We start from the raw sequence: 20,794 nt of genomic DNA, 5'->3' as shown, positions 1-20,794 counted from the left end.
AAAATAAATATTTTGTGCTTTTTTTTTACATATATAATTACCTTGTACATTTGTTTAACATTCTGTCCTATCGTTAGTCCTCGCCTACTACTTTTAAAGGTCTGGTGACCATTTTTAAAAAGCCACACTCACTAAAAATTGCGTTTTCTGAAAACTACGTATTTAGTCAATAATAAAGTTCCTAGCGGGTTCCATTTGCTCCGATTTACATGAAACTTTGGAAGAATGCAATACACAAAGCTGTGCATCGACTTAAATCTTCACAGAAAACTTTTCATGATATGAATTTTGAATTTCTAAAAATTAAAGAAAATAATAAAGCAAAAATTACGATTCGTAAGAAAATTTTTATCTCATGAAACAATTCTCAAATTTAAACATCCTTGCGCAGTTTTCTTTATCGTGAAATGAAAGTCCTTCACACAAGATTTTTAATAGCAGAAACAATTCTGAAGCCGTCAGGGATGTTTTGAATTTACGGAATAATTTAATATCATTAAAATATGCGAAAATTAATGTTTAAGTAACTAATGAATGAAATTTGGTACTGTTATCTAAACGTACAGACACGACAAACCCACCGAATTTGAAAGAAATTAATAAAAAAAACTTTAATAGTTTCAAAACTCAGTCCCAGTGTCCCTTAAAAAATATGCTGCACTAACTCAACTACGGTGTTGAAAGCACCATTGAACAAAATACGTAATAAAATATAGCTAGTACATTTATAGAGATGTACATTGTACGTAGGCTACAAAAGGAATCTAGTGGTCTCATTCCTTACAGATATCTTAATTTCAGATGTTATGCTTGCAGAATAACAAACTTAATCAGGAGGCGAGGCTCTTTATATATCAACCTGTACATACCAGTGTACGTAGACGTGGACAAATAACCATGCCAAAGGGAATGTGAATCTCTGATCCCTCTGTGCGATTAGTGCAGACGGCGTTCATTATGAGTAAGAGACCACCAGGATCAGCTGCGAGCACGTCTGACGAGCATAGAATATTGGATGAAATTGCAGAAGGGGCAGGGGAGTGTAAAATTGCTCACACTCCCGGAGTTCTGACGAGAGACGAGCTGCTGTCTAAACCATCATAATTTGTGTGTCGAAGATACGATCGAAGTAACAGAATTGCACTTTGAGAGCCAGTAAACACTCTTGAGTGAGCCGAGCTAGCCTTGAATTTACAAGCATATGCACTTGCCCCTGGATGATATATCACATCGTGGGAGTATACATCCATCGCGAGAGAATAACGGTTTCTGCTGCTAATTCGTGACTGGACGTTCCGAAACTCGTGGTCTTGGTTCTGTCTGCTTTTATTGTCTGTTGGAAACATACTCTCCGAACAAGTTCTTACCGCTGTACTTGGAAAATGTTACGCCTACAATCTCTGCAGACAGTCATTTTCTCTTGCTATGTCCGTGCTTCAAATCTTGGATAACTTCCTTTTTATTCTACAGGGACATCATTTTATTTTTACTTCAATTTTTATTGTACCTGAGTTTTTGAATGTACTTCACTTCCACCCCTTTTACTAATGACGTTCAACCGTCCTCCACACAGATCCAAGACCGCATATACAGTCATAGTAGCCTTACGGTCAGAGTAAACAGTACGTTTCAAAAATATGTTCGCATTTTCCAGTGACGAAAGTGCTTTCAATATTGAATCATTTTCGCACAGGTACTGCCGTCCATTTGCCTACGTCGTATCCCAGTTTCCCCCACCAGCTTTTATTCGCCAGCTAGTGGCTGGGCTGTCTTAGCTCTTTTCTGAGAACATTAATTTCTGTTAGGAATTGGACGTCTACGTAATATTATACAACTGTTTAAAATAACTTAAATAAAAGGGCCTCTTAAGTAATTAACTGTCACGTGATTTCCTCCCTTTCTACGACCCTACGACATAACCACTTGGACGGACCGTAGATAGCATGTCTGAATAATTTTATCTTTTCGGATCGGGCAGAAGTGAAGATTGAATTTACAGTACGTAAGGTACTCTTTTAAAGAGTAGGTACAGAATTATTTCAACATGAGTTACTAGTACGAAGAACGAGACTGGAATTGGGATTAGGTACAATAGTCTATAGTGCGATAATACGCACATTATAACTGAAGCCTGTATTGAAATGAACGGCCACGATTTTAAAAAATGTGTTTAAATATCCATATTATGATTATTTTTCAATTTAACTTCATTCTCTACATTGTACGCTAATGTGCTGTAGACAGTATAATATACACTGCATAATGAATACGTCCACATGGACAGCTCAGTTCGTGAGTAAAAACACTCATTGTTAATACTGTACTTTATTTTGATTAAACAAAAACCTAATGAAAATGATCAAACTCAAAATCGCGATATTTCCTAGTTTACGTAAATGGATGAACTACTTTTCTTCCCTCCTATACCTAGTGAAGTGATTCATTTGTATATTACGCCAGTTTCATCGAACTCCAGTCGTGAAGGGGGTAACAAACGGCATTGATCCAGAAGTATAGGCAAGTTAATATTAAAAATGTTAGCAAAAATAAAATGATGTCCCTGTACTTTATGATATAGATTAAACCTTATTATATCCAGCAGTAACTCAGTCTACTGACACCTTACCAAGAGGGTCTTGGATTCGATTACGCACAGGTTCTGGAATACTTGCCTTGAATATACGTGTCTCTCAGGAACGTTTTTTCAGAGTATTTCGACTTTCTGTTGGAATCAGAGCCTTAAGTAGGGAGAAGCAAGAGAGCAATTGTTCTCCCCGAGTTTGAGATTGAATAGTACATTATGCAACGAGCCTATAATGGTAGTAATTAAGACGCGAGTATGTTCATGAAACGAGCGTAAGCGAGATTATTCATAAGTATTCATGTTATTCTTATCTGACTGTTTAACAGAACTGACCTTGTGCAATATCTCGTAAATTGTGAGATGTGCACCGACGCGAAAGTATTGATTTTTTCCTAGAAACAAATGTCATTGACCTTGATATAATTTAGAGAGTAAAATAAAGATTAATCTTGATATAACTTTGAAATTGATTTAGACGTTGAAAAACGAGATGACACATTGAATTTATTTGAATATTATTTACAATTAACGCTAATTATTATAGTAACAGAACATAACCTTCTGCGACAGTATTGGATTTCCAGCCTCCGTGACGTTTTGCTAGTTGTCTTTCGATTGCATATCCGAGAATAATCTATACTTGCGCTTTCATAATGCTACAATGGTGTTTTCTGATTGGTTGAACACCTGAACTTTAAGGAATAGGTGTACTTTAATGAGGTCCATTAAAGGGCTGCTACCAGGTATATAATTACTACATTTCGACATGGTCGAGCATAAAAAAATAATTAAATACAAGGTGTATCAAAAGTCGCTTTCCCCAATATTCGTTATTAGGTTACATACTTGTACACTTATACAGATGTCATAACTTGAACAAACGAATAGCTGGGTAATAACTAAGGTACGGATTTTTAGGTCGTTAAAATGTAATTTTAGGTGCCTAAAATAGGCTGAAAAGTGCAGGAAATAGTCTCTAAAGATCTAACAAAAATAATGTTTTCTTTAAAAACATGTTCCAAATCATCAGGTTCACTTCTAGAATTTAACAATTTTAAATGCTTATACACCGTTGCCATCACTACTACTAAAAGTGTAAGAACAAAAAATATGTAACTAGTTAGTCCTATAAGGTAAAGGTTGGTAATATTGTGATACTAATAATATTAATAATATTATGATAGTTCTTTTTTAATTTTTTTTACAATTTTGCTGAGCGAGAGAAGGACCAGTTTTGTACAGAATCTTGTCAAAGAACATCCCCTTAATACGTTGACGCAAAAAACCGATCTTTCTCTCACTCGGTAAAATTGTAAAAAATTCTCAAAAAGAACTACCATAATATTATTAGTATCACAATTTACCAACCCTTACCCTATACAAACTAAACAATTAAATGTGAAAAATAAGTTTTAGACATAATATAATCAATTTTTACCAAGCCTTGTCCGTTAATGTCCATAATTAGCTTCACAATAAATTACCAATACTTTTTTCTAAATGCTCAACTAAAAAGTAATGCCGTCTGTCACTCAACACAAATTTGTATGCTGAAAATGGACGCTCCACATCCACTGAAGTAACAGGAGTGTATTTCAATTTTGACACTAATTGCACAGGAATGTTACATTGTAAATCCGTGTTCTTCCCTGCTAGGATATCTGAAGCAGTACGCAGGTCCTTCAGTCCTAAATTTCTCTGCAGAACTTGCTCCAGTTTATCCCGTACTTTATTTCCAACAGAACTAGGAACACATTTCGAATTTAAAATACAAATTTCCGAAATAAGAATGGTGTTTTGACCTATTAGAGATAAAACATACTTAAAAATAGGCTTTGTCGTCAAAATAGGCATTTTAGGTGCTATTAAAATACAAATTTTAGGCATAGTCTTATATGAAACGTGTACTTGCAAGTTTTATGAACTTATCTTTTAAGGATTAAAATAAGTTTTTAGCTAAAATCCGAAGTCTAGTAATAACTGATGGGTTGGCAACCATGTTCATGCGTCAACTGTTTTTCCGATGTCATGTCTTGAAAACAGCCCTCGTTTTGCCGATGTGCAGTTTATATGGCAACAGGATGGAGAACGACCTCATTTTGATGTAGGAGTGTGGGACTTCTTGAACCAGCCATTCCATGAATGGGTTGGCCGTCGTGGCACAACAGAATGGCCACCCAGATCATGCGTCCGACGGCATGTGATTTTTCGCTGTGGGGTATCCTGAAAAATAATGTTTTTGCTCAAAAACCGCAGGATCTGCATCAGTTGCGACAGATGATCGAACAGTCATTCGTGAAAATCTATAAAAATCGTGAGTTGCGTTCTGCCATCTGTATGTAAATCAGTGTCTAAACGTTGTGAATTGTATATCGAGAAACAAGGCCTCCATTTTGAACAAAATTTGTAAAGGAATGTGTAGTCAAATGCAAATTGAATGTAATTAAATGTAAGGAAGTGTTTGGGGAAAGCGACTTTTAACCCATCCTCTACTACTACTAAAGGACAAATGTGAGAACTGCATTTTTCATTTAAAAAATAAAAGTCGAGCTAGTTTATGATTTTGCTTAAATGAAACAAAAGTATTACCTTTCGTTACAATAGTGGTTGTTACTGTTGTAAATAGCCGCCATGGTGGTTTAGTGGCAAGAGCGCAGAACTTATAATCCTGTGGACCCGAGTTCGATCCATATTTGTAACTAGTGTCGAGCAAGTTCGTGGTCTAGGTAACAAAGGGGTTTTCTCCTTGAGCTCCGGTTCCCCTGTGCCATCACAACAAATCTCCATCATCAACTCATCTCATCGAGGGTGTAGCGTAGACCAGCCTCCTGTGGCGCATCCTGGGTAACGATTCTGTCCGTAAATTGGTCTACATAATAGCCTCATATGGGTGAATGACGTAAGTGAAGTATCCGCCATTAGTAAAAAGATCTATTGCAAATAAAAGTACAATTTATTTGTTCAGTTGAAATTAAAATGTATTTGTGAATTAATTGTGTGCGTTTATTTATTCGCATCTGTGTAATATTAATAACAAATGCATGGAAATTACGTATCGTATAGGTGGAATGAGAATTTAACTGAGCTTATGTGTGAAAAATAGAAATGTGCTGTAAAGTGGGGTAAACTTGGTCATGAAACAAAAACTAAACCACAATATGAACGATATTTATGCTTTAAAATTATAAGAAGTACTTAAGAAATTGAAAAAATAACGAACTTTAAAATATGTTCAATGCATCTGATATCACGGTTTAATTTATTTTGTGGTCAACTTTACCCCATTTTATGACATGGTAAATAGTTCATTTCAGAAGAAATAGGGAGGGAGTACGCTATGTAATATACTCTGTGTCATAAGATCTTTCTTAAGAAATCTTACCCCCTCCAAGCAAAGAATTAAATGATACCCCTGGCCGAAATATATTTCACCATTGCTTTATTATTGCTATGTCATCGTCATTATCGTCATTAGGGGTTTTCTCCGGGAGCTCCGGTTCCACTGTGGCAGCTCAACAAATCTTCATTTCATATCATAATAGCCCCTTATGGCGCATTCTGACCAACGATTCTGTCGGTAAATTGCTCTACATAACTGGCTTCATATGGGTGAATGACTAACAGTCAAGTACCTGGCATTAGACCAAGTAATAATAATAATAATAATAATAATAATAATAATAATAATAATAATAATAATAATCATAATAATAATGATTGTTATCACCATCATAATCTTCAGTATCTTTTTTTCACTCTTGGCAAAGCATATGCTTCGATTAAGCAACACCAGCGAACCAGTTTCGAGCGACAACTTACAGCTCAATGCAAGTCTTCCCCTCTCCTTTCGTCTCCTCTTCTTAAATGACTTCCTTGGTATTACTACTTTCCTCTAACCTTGGAGGTTTCAAAACAATGCTCGTCTTTCAACTGCATCTTGATCTTTACGCAGAGTATGTCCAATTCATCTCCACTTTCTCAATATTTTGGCTGTCATCCAGTCCTTGCTTTCCTCCAAAGATCTTATGAGTAATATAAAAAATATGTAAAAATCTTTAATCCGAGTTGGATGCTAAATTGCCTAGTAGTTGATAAAGGATCGATTGTCTTTAACTCAAGGTTTGAATTATTTGACCTGTTCTGTCGCCATCGGTTGTTTTTAACTCAGGGTTTGAATTATTTGATCAGTTCTGTCACCATAGGTTGTTTTTTTAACTCAAGGTTTGAATTATTTGACCTGTTCTGTCACCATCGGTTGTTTTTAACTCAAGGTTTGAATTACTTGAGTTGCACTTCGCCATCGGTTGTTTTTTAACTCAAGGTTTGAATTATTTGACCTGTTCTGTCACCATCGGTTGTTTTTTTTAACTCAAGGTTTGAATTATTTGACCTGTTCTGTCACCATCGGTTGTTTTTAACTCAGGGTTTGAATTACTTGATCAGTTCTGTCACCATCGGTTGTTTTTTAACTCAAGGTTTGAATTATTAGACCTGTTCATAACCATCGGTTGTTTTTAACTCAAGGTTTGAATTACTTGATCAGTTCTTTCTGTCACCATCGGTTGTTTTTTAACTCAAGGTTCGAATTATTAGACCTGTTCCATAACCATCGGTTGTTTTTAACTCAAGGTCTGAATTACTTGATCAGTTCTGTTACCATCGGTTGTTTTTTAATTCTAGGTTTGAATTATTTGACCTGTTCTGTCACCATCGGTTGTTTTTAACTCAAGGTTTGAATTACTTGATCAGTTCTGTCACCATCGGTTGTTTTTTGACTCAAGGTTTGAATTATTAGACCTGTTCCATAACCATCGGTTGTTTTTAACTCAAGGTTTGAATTACTTGATCAGTTCTGTTACCATCGGTTGTTTTTAACTCTAGGTTTGAATTATTTGACCTGTTCTGTCACCATCGGTTGTTTTTAACTCAGGGTTTGAATTATTTGACCTGTTCCATCACCATTGGTTGTTTTTAACTCAAGGTTTGAATTACTTGAGTTGCACTGTCGCCATCTGTTGTTTTTTAACTCAAGATTTGAATTACTCGACCTGTTCTGTCACCATAAGATGTTCGTTTTATGGGTAATTTGTCTTTTCAAATACCTTTAACTTCAACATGTCTATATATTTCTAATTTTGCTTTATGTGGAATACCATTTTTGGCTGGATTTTATTCAAGGGATTTAATTTTGGAAATAATATCTTTAAGATATATAAATATCTTTGGCTTTTTTTTGTTTTATTTTTCTACGGGTTTAACTGTTTGTTATTCTTTTCGTTTATTTTATTCGGTTGTTGAATTACTTGACATAGTCTGTCACCATCGGTTATTTTTTGGCTGAAGGTTTGAATTATTTGACATGTTCTGTCAACATCGGTTGATCTTAACTCAAGGTTTGAATTATTTGACCTCTTTTGCCACAATCGGTTGTTTTTTAATTTAAGGTTTGAGTTATTTGACCTGTTCCGTAACCTTCGGAGTATATTATATAGACACTAGACACCTCCACATAATCCACTTCTTCAATGAGTCTTCTCGACGGACGTACTATTAGCTTGTTTTTTATCTCAAGGTTTGATTTGACCTGTTCTCTTGCCATCGGCAACTAGACACACTAGATATCTCTACGTAACCCCACTTCCTTAACGCGTCTTCTCGACAGACGTTTTTATTCAGGCTCGCTTGTGTACGAGGTATGATCATGACACCATCCGGAGGTATCTCGAAGTCCCGAGGATAGTCTATGTTACTTTGAGACTGTTAGAGTTGCCTTGATACATCTCTGTGGTATCTTTGAAGCTGAAAATCTTGATATACAGATTGTACTATACTAACCATTCCTTTTGGCTTTTTGTGTACATACTCTAATGAATCAATTGCAGCATTGATATAGGACTTTTCATTCATCACACTCTCCACAGGCGCTGGTCGTGGTCAGACATCTTGAGACAACACGGAATTCAAACAAAACATCTCGTTTCTGCGGTAGGAAGGCAAATCTAAAGTTTCTTGTCCAGCATTTGAACCGGTATTCGCAGCGTCTGTAACCACAAACGTGACAACCGAGTTCAATCAGTGTTCTTGCCTTCCTTTTGTTTTTATCTTCTCTTTTCTTTTGACCTATTGACTTCAGACTCATGAATTCTATGCCAATAATTCCGATAAAGAATTGGGGTAGTGACGTAGTCCCTGACCTGAAAACCTTGGGTTTGCGTTCAAATACCGTTTGAACGGGAAAGTCCTATCTCCGCCGATAACACAGTAGGCCTAAATGCAGTCGAACTTCGATATCTCAAAGTGCTTTGGGAAATGCATAATCCTTCGAGTTATCGAAAATTCGAGATGCAGAACATATTCCACATAAACCTCAGTTATCAACTGCACAAATGCAGTAGCCTAGTGTATGCAGTGAACTGCTATTGCGTCCTAATACCACCAATACTGTAACTGTACAACTAACTAAGAATTGAATTGAATACATAGAAGTCAGTACTTATTTTCGATCACTTAATATTGACAATTTAATGTTTTTATACAGCAGTGGCAAAAAAACCCGGACCGACCCTTGTAGCTGATTTCAGAGCCTTGTTCACTCCAGAGCACGATAGACTGGTAACTAAGACTTTCGTGGTTCGAATCCTGCCTGAGAAGAAAACTTTTTTTTTGTTTCTTATTCAAATTTATTCCCAATACTTTTCGATTGCTGGTAAAATTCATGTTCTGAGAATAATAAGTTAATTAAGTAGTATCGCTGCAATCGAAAAGTATTGGGAATAAATTTGAATAAGGAACAAAAAAAAAGTTTCCTTCCCAGGCAGGATTCGAACCACGAAAGTCTTAGTAACCAGTCTATCGTGCTCTGGAGTGAACAAGGCTCTGAAATCAGCTACAAGAGTCGGTCCGGTTTTTTTGCCACTACTGTACATATTTTCTTTTTTACTTCAAATGCACTGGACATAATCTAAAATGTTATGGCTATGACTTCTTGTTACCGTACCCAGAGAACTGCCGTTGCAGAGACTAGGCCTGTAGTAAACTTAAGGTTCGAAATTGTACAGTAAAACTTACATGGGTAAAAGCATTGAAATTATGATCTGTTGCAACCCATTTTTCGAGCAGTGGAACTTCAAGATTATCTATAGACCACATCTCTGGTTTCCAGACTGACGATTTTATCTTTTTATTAACACAGACGAACTTCAATTCTAATTTCAAAGCAGATCGCTTTAAAATAAAAACGTTGAGGACATCTTAACGTCCTTCCCCACCCACTGTAATACAGGATCCCATTGTGTATACTGCAGTTACTGGTACTCCTACAGAGAAGTAGGATTCCTGGAGGGGAGAGGCATTAGCTCTGTCCTCTGCATACAGTATAGGAGCAATGATAAGAGTATTGTTCACTTCTTGAGGACGTTTGTATTGACAGGAAAACAGTAGCGCCTACTTACAACGTTCGCTAAAGTGAAGGTACTTCATCTCTTTCATTTTATTGTATAGTATTGAATATTTTCACCCGAACTTCTAGTCAAACATAAATGTTTTACGGCTGGGGAATAAAATACTCTTCGAGATATCGAAAACTTCTAGTGACAGAACTTTACACATACGATGCTGCCGGGGAATTAAAATTACCTCGAGATATCGAAAACTTTTATTAACAGAACTTTACACATGCGATGCTGCCGGGAAATTAATATTACTTCGAGATATCGAAAACTTCTATTAACAGAACTTTATACATAAGATGCTGCCGGGAAATTAATATTACTTCGAGATATGAAAACTTCTATTAACAGAACTTTACACATACGAAGCTGCCGGGAAATTAATATTACTTCGAGATATCGAAAACTTCTAGTGACATAACTTTACACATACGAAGCTGCCGGGAAATTAATATTACTTCGAGATATCGAAAACTTCTAGTGACAGAACTTTACACATACGAAGCTGCCGGGAAATTAATATTACTTCGAGATATCGAAAACTTCTAGTGATAGACTTTACACATACAATGCTGCCGGGAAATTAAAATTAGCTCGAGATATCGAAAATTCGAGATACAGAAGTTCGACTGTAACTCGAAAGATGGTGTCAATCCCTGTACGCGGCGGTGTTAGCACCGCCACGGAATCTCAGTTCTTAGTGTTAGCCACAGTCTACTATATACAGTCGCGAAGCTTGAGGTGTTTTTTTGCAAATCTCGTGATAAAGCGCTCCAAGCGGTTAGCAACTAGAAACAATAGACTGTCCATGGTCGACTTTGGACTGTGTCGTATTTCTGTCGAGTGCTAGCTCGTTGCGTATTTCACATTGATGCTTGTGAAATGTTCGTTATTGGTTATAATGAAAATGTTAATGGCTAAAATATAATAATTGGAATAATAATAATATGGGACAAGGAGGAGACGTTTGTAGTCCTATAAATCGTAGCAACAGTAAGAGAAAGAGGCCAGAGTTATCCTTTTTCCGATTTCCGAAAGATTCAGAAAGGTTCCTGGGTTTCCACAAGAATGCTGTGCAGAAACAAAACTGTTAATTTGAAGTTCTTTGTGACTGTTAGAATACATTATATTCTTAAATTTCACAATGAAATGTTTCAGTATAACCGAAAGGACATTAGATACCGGTTAAAGTTCTGTCACTTAGGCTGCTAAATTTCCAGAGAAATAAAGGTTAGGTCTACTTTTTTTTTCAGAGGATATATTTTTAATTGTAGCTATTAATTTTGTTATTATTTTTATGTGTTATTTTACTAAAGACGTAGAAAAATTAAGCTTGTTTTAATGAAATTTATTGATCACGTTTTATTTTCAATTCTGGTGGGATTATTATTGCTTAGGCCTACTTTTTTCTTCAAAGGATATGTTTTTAATTATAGCTGTTAATTTTGTTGTTATTTTTATTTGTTGCTTTACTAGAGACGTAGAAAAATTCTGTCACAATAAAATTTATTGATCACGTTTTATTTCCAATTCTGGTGTGATTATTATTGCTTAACCTCATCCCACTTTGTTAACTACGTAAGCATACACTACAAGTACCGGTACACGTAAGTTACTCCATTAATTCATATTTCCATTATTATTGTTGTAAAGAGAAATGCAAATTAATATTTATTGGTTTCATAGTTAATTATCGCTATCGCTATAATCTTGAATGAGTGAAGCTATTATAGTACATTTCAGTTCGTTTTCCACAAACAAAACTTATATTAACTTATTTCTTGCAGGTATCTTCGAGTTTATGGTGGGATTTAATATGCATTCATTAAAATAATAAATTAACTTTATGCATTTAATATTTCAATAATGGAAGGAAGGTGGTAATTTTTTCCAAAAGAACACGACAACGAAAGTGTAACATATTTTGTCGGCTGCTAGGAGAGAGATCTGCGATGATGAGGCGATAGTAGCGATCCTAGTGATGGGCAACTACCCATGTTTGCATTTTTACTACATATTGAGCTTCGCGACTGTATATAGTAGACTGTGGTGTTAGCTCCCCCACATACAAATAACCAAGATTAGGACTGACTACTTAACTTCTTTACTAAATCATACAGAGTTGTTTATGAATGGTCCTCATGGATCAACCAACGCTCATGTGTATTCGTTGGTCACCTGATCATCCGTATTGAAAACAATTTGTGTTCGCTGCTGACTGACAGTACACAAGCCACCGTCAAAATGGGAGACTTCGAGTATTCTGAAATATTCAGCCAAAATGGTAAACATGTGCTGATTGTGGATGCACACAAGTGTTACTTGAAGCACGAAGCGAAAAGTGAACGGGTACAAGTGTTACTTGAAGCACGAAGCGAAAAGTAGACTGAGCGGATGGTGTCGTGGTGCCGCAGTATGGGATATTCAGCCTTCAAAATATTTCCTTATTCACGAACACTTTTCTGGATTTGCAAACTGAAACTTATATCAAATTTCTCAGCTGCCATATTGGAATAATCAACAACAAAGCCAGAAGTTCAATGACACACTCACTTGTCAGTGGCGCCAACTTTTGGAAAACATTGGGTGGGATCAAACACGAATTGTAAGTTAAATAAATATCATGAATAATAATAATAATAATAATAATAATAATAATAATAATACAAATTATTGGGTGGGCTTGGGCCCCATGGGCCCATATAAGGTGGCGCAACTGGTCACACACTCTCATTGCAAAATTCCTACAGTTATATGAAAGTAAAGAAATAACTCAACACCATTCTGTATAAAAAAATAATCATGAAAGCAAGATATCGAAGAAAAAAATGAAAACAGAAATTTCAGAATGATTTTCCCATTATTTTCTACGGATAATCAATAATTTTAATCACTCTTCAGAAAATTTATGCATTCAAATTTTATTAAACTTAAAAAACAACATTTTACATAGTAAATTAAGCAAATTATTTAGTATTCGTGTCCCCTTTTCCTCTTTTCTTTTTCATAATTTCAATATACATTTACATCTCAACTTCTATTCTGTTCTTGACTTGATTCTCTACTTTTATCTTCGAAATTATCCGTGGCTGAAGAGAAAGACAGACTACGGCGTGAGTCACATTCTTAGTCATAACATGGCCAACATTGAACAAGTTTATATATAAATACACATTTAACATAAGTTTAATATAGCAATTCCTTTGTTTTTTAGAACATGTATTTATATTAGGCGATTGTCACGATGGCCATGACTAGATCATGATAACCACGTGACCGCAATTCGTGCCGAAGCCTGTCTTTCTCGTTAGCCACGGTAATTATCCCGTTTCGTAATAATGGTTTGGTTTTGTAATTTTATTGAATCCTTGTTATGATCTTCAATACAAAATAGTTATTTGTACTCGTAGGAACCGCCAACCAACACGAGCTTGCTCAAACGGGTGTTCGCTACGTCAGTAATATGTAGACTTCGTGGAATTGCCACGAGAATCGTAAGCTTTACTACGCTCGCGGTATAGACTGTATGAGAAAGGGACGTGCAACGGATGGAGTATGCCTCTGATCTAAACACTGAGCAGTATACTGCGGTTACAATAAAACCTGTATCCTGCATTCAAGAAATATAATGAATGATCATTGAAGTAGCAACTGTCTAAACATGTAAATACACAATTATTTTATAGTGAGATATATTAACTCTTAAAATTTAATGTAATATACTCACATCATCCTTGAATATGTGCATTGCAGTGAAGAGTTAACGTACATTTTAAGCGACTGCAAAGTAACCTCCTCCGATGGTCACTTAAACAGTTTTTATTTTGGAAAAATGTACGTTCAACATCACACGATGTAATAGGTGCATATTTGAAGAACGGGAAGTCACTAGTTTTTAGTACACCAACTTCACACGTCTTGTCGTGACGTGATAGTACATCATTTATAGTACGAAGTTGTGAATAGGCAGAATTTTTAGCAATAATGTTTCTCATCTTACATTTAACTTTTTCTGAAATTAGTGATATTTTGGATAACGATTTGTGATGCTTTATCCGCTTTATTAAGGGCTTTTGAGATTTGTAGTTTAGACGATTCTAACAGGGTGATCCTTTTGGACACGATTTTAAAATTAGAATCAATGCACAGAATATCTTCCAATAGCTGTTCAGAAGGCAATGATTTTACAGCTGCAACAGCGGAACTGTCTGTGCTATCTAATGCATCAATTACCTCCATTATTTTGCCGCAATGTTCTGCATAATAATTAACAGCATCCAACCACGTTCGCCAACGGGTCAAGACTGGCTGCGGGGGTAAGGGTATTCCAGAGGTAATCGTTTGGAACAGCAACACTCTCATTGTAGTATGTTTGATTGAATTCTTGTCTGCACTGAACAAATGTTAAGCTTTGACTATTCCGACCACAGTAATGCAAAAACAAGTTCTTACATAGGTATACATTAACTTTAGCTGCTCTATCTATTTGGACCGGTCACATCTCTTAACATGAACTGCTTATACTACGAGACCGGGCGGCCGCTCACCTTCTCTATACTACCGTACATCAGCAACCTGATTGCATGCTGCGTGTGGCAATTCAACGAAGTCTAGTAATATGTATTTATTTTGTATTTTATGTAGCAATAAATACTAAATACCGGTACTAAATATTACAATTTAATACAAAGAATCTATAAATTAAAATTTTGCACTCCGTCCCAGGTCTGCAAAGTGAAATGGAATATCTTTGTTATTTGTGTGTGTGTTTGTGTGTGTGTGGGGAGGGGGGAGAGCTAACACTATCAGAATTGAGTTCCCATGCAGGAACTTACACTCTTCGATAAGCTATTAGAGTAACCGTGACGAAGGGGGTGTATGACCGTTTAAGACTTTGTAACTGTTTGAAATTTTTCCAAGATTTCCCTAACTGTAAAGCGAATGACAGGTAACCTTATGGCTATTCATCGATACCTTCTCGCTAATGTGATATCTCACTATCATCAATTCCACCGACACTACACAGTCTCTGAGTTGATACAGCGTCGTTAAATAACCGATCAAAAACTTCCCTCCTTGCCATTATGGATTGAACATCCATTTCGTGAAACTGTTAATCTAGCATTCGTGTCCTTGCGCTTGCAAGAAGTGACGTTAATGAATTTCGTTTTACCGCACGAGTGCCCTATCACATTATGATTCCACTTGTTGAGATGCTCGATTAAAGCTGAATTTCAGGATTCCTAGTACTCAATAATCCCCGATTCCTCGTTCTGAGAGAAAACATTTCGCATCGTTGTGTGCGACTATAATTATCAATTTACTCTGTTCTTCCACAGTCGATGAAGTGTTACTGCGTTATTGCTTTAATGACCGTGAAGAGAGAGGGAGACAGACAGAGAAATTCGTATCGTACTTATTTTCACGCAAGATTATATTTGTTGAACTTACAAAGTTGCCAATGTTCTGAGATGTTTACATGGGCGGGTGGTAGTAGGGGGAAGAAGAATAAAGAGCATGAAATTTGTCGATGATATGGCGTTGTTAACAGAAGAGGAGATACACTAAGGAATATGCTACTGAAGCTAAATGACAGTTGTGTGCAGTATCGGAAGAAGATAAATACAAATAAGACCGGGTTATCGGAAATAAAATAAAGAAGGTAAACTTGCGAATTCTAAATGAGGCAGAAGAGCAATTGGACAGCTTCAAATTCTTAGGGTGTACTATAAACAGTAACATGAGCTGCTGCCAGGAAGTCAAAAGGAGGATAGTAGTGACAAAGGAAGCTTTTAATAATAAAAAAGCAGCTTCTTCTGCGGACCTTTGAAAAAAGAATGAAGGAAAAGATTAGTTAAGTACTTTGTGTGGAGTGTGACAATGTATAGGGCAGAAACATGGACATTACGATGAAGTGAAGGGAAACGACTGGAAGCAGTAGAAATGTGGATATGGAGAAGAATAGTGTGTGTGTGAAGTGGACAGATAGAATAAGAAATGAAGGTGTGCTAGGAAGAGTAGATGAAAAAAGTGTAATGCTGAAACTGATCAGGAAGAGAAAAAGAGATTATTTGGGCCACTGGCTAAGAAGAAGCCGCCTACTGAGGGATGCACTAGAAGAAATGGTGAACGGAAGAAAAGTTCGGGGTAGAAGAAGATATCAGATGATAGACAACATTAAGATAACATTAAGCTATATATATGGATCGCATGTGGAGACTAAGAGGAAGGCGGGAAAGAGGAAAGGCTGAAAATGCTGAGTTTGCAGTGAAAGATCTTTCTATGGCAGAAAACTGTGAATGAAATTCATTCATTCATTTATTATCTTCCATAGATCTTACATGAGCAATGAAGCTTTAAGATGTGGAATAAGTCAAAATTTTACAATATTACAATTACAATTTTTACAAATTTTTACAATATTTTACAATTTTTACAGTTTTACAATGTAGTAATTTTCTACAATGATGAGGTGAGGTCCGAGGATTCGCCAAAAGATTACCCGGCATTTGCCTTTTGGTTGGGGAAAACCTCGGAAAAACCCAACCAGGTAAACAAATCAAAGGGGGAAATGAAGTGATGCCGAGGACTCGCCATAGACCATCCGGCTTCAGTCCCACGGCTGGAGAAAACATCGGAAGAAACCATTCAATGAGACCAAAGGGGGATCCAACCCAAGCCCGAACGCAGCTCCGGATCAGCAGCACAGCGAAGGTGAACTAAACCCCAAAATAAAATTAAATAGAAGCACAACAAAGTTCTTTATGAATTACATGTATCATTATTTTGTTAACTGAAGCTATTGTAAATTAAGAATTCATTATGAGTCTACATTTCTTTTAATACAACAAAGTTAAGTATTTCTTCGAACGTATTTTTATGGGTTATTTAGCGGCGCTTCACCAACTGGGCAATCATTTTGGTCGGTGGAATTGGTGATAGCAAGAGGAGTTCGAGGATTCGCCTTGAGATTTCCCGACATTCGCTCTCCGGTTACAAATACGTATGTCTGCTTCACAAAAATCCAACCAGGTTATCAGCCTACAGTTCTGATGCACGTCCAAGCGCAACCTCAAAACAAAGTCCATTTCGCTAACCCCTGAGCTATGCCGGTGGTATTTACTTCTTACGGCACGTCAGTAATGATGACAGTAAGACAAATGCCTTGGGCTTGCAACTCAGTGATTACTTCTCATTGCCTTTCGGCTCGCGGCTAGCTTTCGCTAAGCTTTCAGTATCTTCTTGCTGCTACGTCCTTTTGAGTAGGTCTATTACTTGTAAGCATGTATTATCTTACTTTTTAAGGTGAAGAGTATGAGCTTAGTAATGAAGTGAAGACTAGCCACCGGCGTAGCTCAGTCGGCTGAGGCGCTTGTCTGCTGATTCCGATTTGCGCTCGGGCGTGGGTTCGATTCCCGCTTCGGCTGATTATTTGGTTGGTTTTTTTCAAAGGTTTTCCCCAGCCGTAAGGCAAATTTCAGTTAATCCTTGGCCTCACTATTCATTCATTCAGAATTTTCTGCCCAAGGACAAGTCTTTCACTGCAAACACAACATTCTCCAATCTTTCCTATTTCCTGCCTTCCTCTTTGTCTCCGCATACGATCCATAGGCATATATCTTAATATCGTCTATCATCTGATATCTTCTGTCCCGGACTCTTCTCCCGTTCACCAATCCTTCCAGTGCATCCTTCAGTAGGCAGTTTCTTCTCACCCAGTGACCCAACAAATTCCTCTTTTTCTTCCTGATCAATTTCAGCATCATTCTTTCTTCACCAATCCTTTCCAACACAGCTTCATTTCTTATTTTGTCTGTCCATTTCAGACGCTCTATTCTTCTTCATTTCAAATGCTTCTAGACGCTTCTCTTCACTTCGTCGTGATGTCCATGTTTCTGCTCCGTACAATACCATACTTCACAGAAAGCACTTCACTAGTCTCTTCCTTAGTTCTTTTTTTAGAGGTCGGCAGAAGATGGTCTTTTCCTACTAAAAACTTGCTTTGCAATTACTATCCTCCTTTTCACTTCCGAAGCAGCTCATATTATGGATTATAGTACACCCCAAGTATTTGAAGCTGTCCACTTGCTTTACTGTTTTATTTAGAATTCGCACGTTTACCTTCTTTTTTTCTTTCGATAACCATGGTACCCGTAAGTAATTACATTTCTATCACCGGTCATATTACTGACTATAGTGGTGGCAGATTCTTGAATATAAAATTGATGCGTAATAAAAATCGTTTTTTTTTTTTTGTGTTTTGTAGAGATTTCAGAATAAAAATTTTATTTACAAAAAGTACTGCACATTTCGAAAGTACTGTATACAGTACATTTATTTTGTGTCATAAACTCATAATACTTCTCTTCCGAGTTCATATAAATGTCTGCCTAAGGTTGTTATCGGATGGGCTACAGCGTAAAGATGCTTGTATTACGTGAGAACGAGAACCTGATTTACGAGTACGATGTCGAACTCTGATCGTGTAAGCTTCAGCAGTCACCGGAGACTTTCCACTCCGCCGCACGACAGATACTTTCTTCTATCCCAGCACCATAAGGAAATCAGGGTCAGCAATTGAGAGTTCTCGTTAGACTAACGTAAAAATCTGTTTTATCACCTTCGCGTTTGTTGTTTTTTTTCTGTCGGCAGAAACTATTGTGTACCTGACACCTAAAACACACTTTCAGGAGTACAGAAATGCTGGTCTTGTAAAAACCACCTGTCGGTTTCCCAGTTCCAGTCCTTTCATTTCGCAGCTCTGCGTTACACTTGAGAGATGTGAACTGATTAAAAAACACGCAGAATCATCCTTCCATTAGCAGACACGGCGACCTCGCCGAATTCGCGATGAGTCAGCGCAGTTTCAAGGACTCTTTCAAATTCCTCGCTTTTATTTGAACGATAAAAGTCCATGTAAATCAATTGTGAAAGTGCGGTGGAAATAACTTCATATTTCTATCATCTGTTAACATTTCCATTAATCTTCAGTCATCAACATTATAAGTACAGTACCTGAAAAAAGTATTGAAAAATAATCCAGACCTAAGCAATTTACACATTCTTAAGTTTAAAAATAAAGTGAAAATGTTTGTATGATATTTGATAAATTTTATTATTTTTTTTAAGTGTTACTAGCATTATATGGTACAAATTTTATTGTATTTATCTGATGCATGTAACCTATGAGATAAAACATTGCAATAAATATAAATAGATCATTTTCTTAATTAATAACAGTGTATAACTCCAATAAATGATTTTTTAGCATCGCCACAGATACACTTGATTGTACTTGTCACTATCTCTTGTCACTAGAGAGTTCTTGAAATTCATACCTTTCCCGCCATTCATAAAATATTTTGATATGATACCTCTTGCACAAAAGGGGAGATCTATAACTGAAACTTGATTAATATATTTCAGTATTATTTGTATTTATCCTGGTAATAATGAAGAGTTTGACTCGTAGACATTTTGTTTTTCAGCATTAACTTCCCATGATTGTACGAGAAGATTCGAAGAGAACGGCAGTTACGTAGACTTTCGGCTCCCCACTACTACCATTAATGCATAACACAATATCAGTACGGTGGTTGCTGTCGTCTGCGATAAAACGAACTTTTCTGTTGATTTTCGAGTTCGTCATTTTTTTTCGGTTATTATATGCTTATTTAAGTTGTATTAACTCTCGCTAGTGGTTTTATATTTTATTTTATCCGTCATAGTATTTATTTTATTATTGTAAATACTTTTGTTTTATCACGTATTATTATTATTATTATTATTATTATTATTATTTCTATCATCAGCATTATTATTATTTATGTAGACTACTGGACTGTACCCGAGCAGGAGCATATGCTCATTTCGGGTATCTATTCATATGTATTCATTTCAAATGTAAATTGTAAATAAATTTGGATTTGAATTTGAATATATTCCCCTCGCAATACTTGGGGTGTACTATAAGCAGTAACATGAGCTGCTGCCAAGAAGTCAAAAGGAGAATAGAAATGGCCAAGGAAGCTTTTAATAGAGAAAGGGGCATCTTCTGCGAACCTCTGGAAAAAGAACTAAAGAAGAGACTAGTGAAGTGCTTTGTGTGAAGTGTGGCATTGTATGGGGGCAGAAACATGGACATTACGACGAAGTGAAGAGAAGCGAATAGAAGCATTTGAAATGTGGATATGGAGAAGGATGGAGCGTGTGAAATGGACAGGCAGAATAAGAAACCCTGTGTTGGAAAGAGTGGATGAAGAATGAATGATGCAGACGCTGATCAGAAAGAGGAAAAGGAATTGGCTGGATCACTGGCTGAGAAGAAACTGCCTACTGAAGGATGCACGGGAAGGAATGGTGAACGGGAGAAGAATTCGTTGCAGAAGAAGGTATCAGATGATAGACGACATTAAGATATATGGATCGTATGCAGAGAGAAAGAGGAAGGCAGAAAATATGTAAGACTAGAGAAAGCAAGGTATTCGATGAACGACTTGCCCTTGGGCAGAATACTAGGAATGAATCCACTCACCTCGCAGGGATCTTTTCGTGAAATTTTAAACACTGTGCCTTTTTGTATAGCGAAGCCATTTCACACATTCAGTAGCTACAGTGTTCCTAGCGGCGAAATTGGAAACTGAAGCACATAGTCACCAAAACTTAAAGAGTGCACCATTTCAGTTACAAAGGAAAATCAGAAATCAGTGACAGTAAAAATCAATAATAGTCTGAAATCAGGGTAATAATTTCGGGACACACT

The 20,794-nt window shown here is 36.5% G+C and overlaps 1 protein-coding gene across 1 annotated transcript in view; it reads right to left on the bottom strand.

Moving 5' to 3' along the window:
• The window catches only part of LOC138697671 (very long chain fatty acid elongase 4-like), a 503,185-nt gene that overhangs the window by 219,766 nt on the left and 262,625 nt on the right, over window positions 1-20,794 (bottom strand). The window lies entirely within an intron of this gene.

The sequence above is a fragment of the Periplaneta americana genome, chromosome 4 (genome assembly GCF_040183065.1).
Source record: "Periplaneta americana isolate PAMFEO1 chromosome 4, P.americana_PAMFEO1_priV1, whole genome shotgun sequence".
Taxonomy (NCBI): domain Eukaryota; kingdom Metazoa; phylum Arthropoda; class Insecta; order Blattodea; family Blattidae; genus Periplaneta; species Periplaneta americana.
The sequence above is the reverse complement of the archived record's forward strand: the minus strand, read 5'-3'. Positions and strand labels throughout refer to the sequence as shown.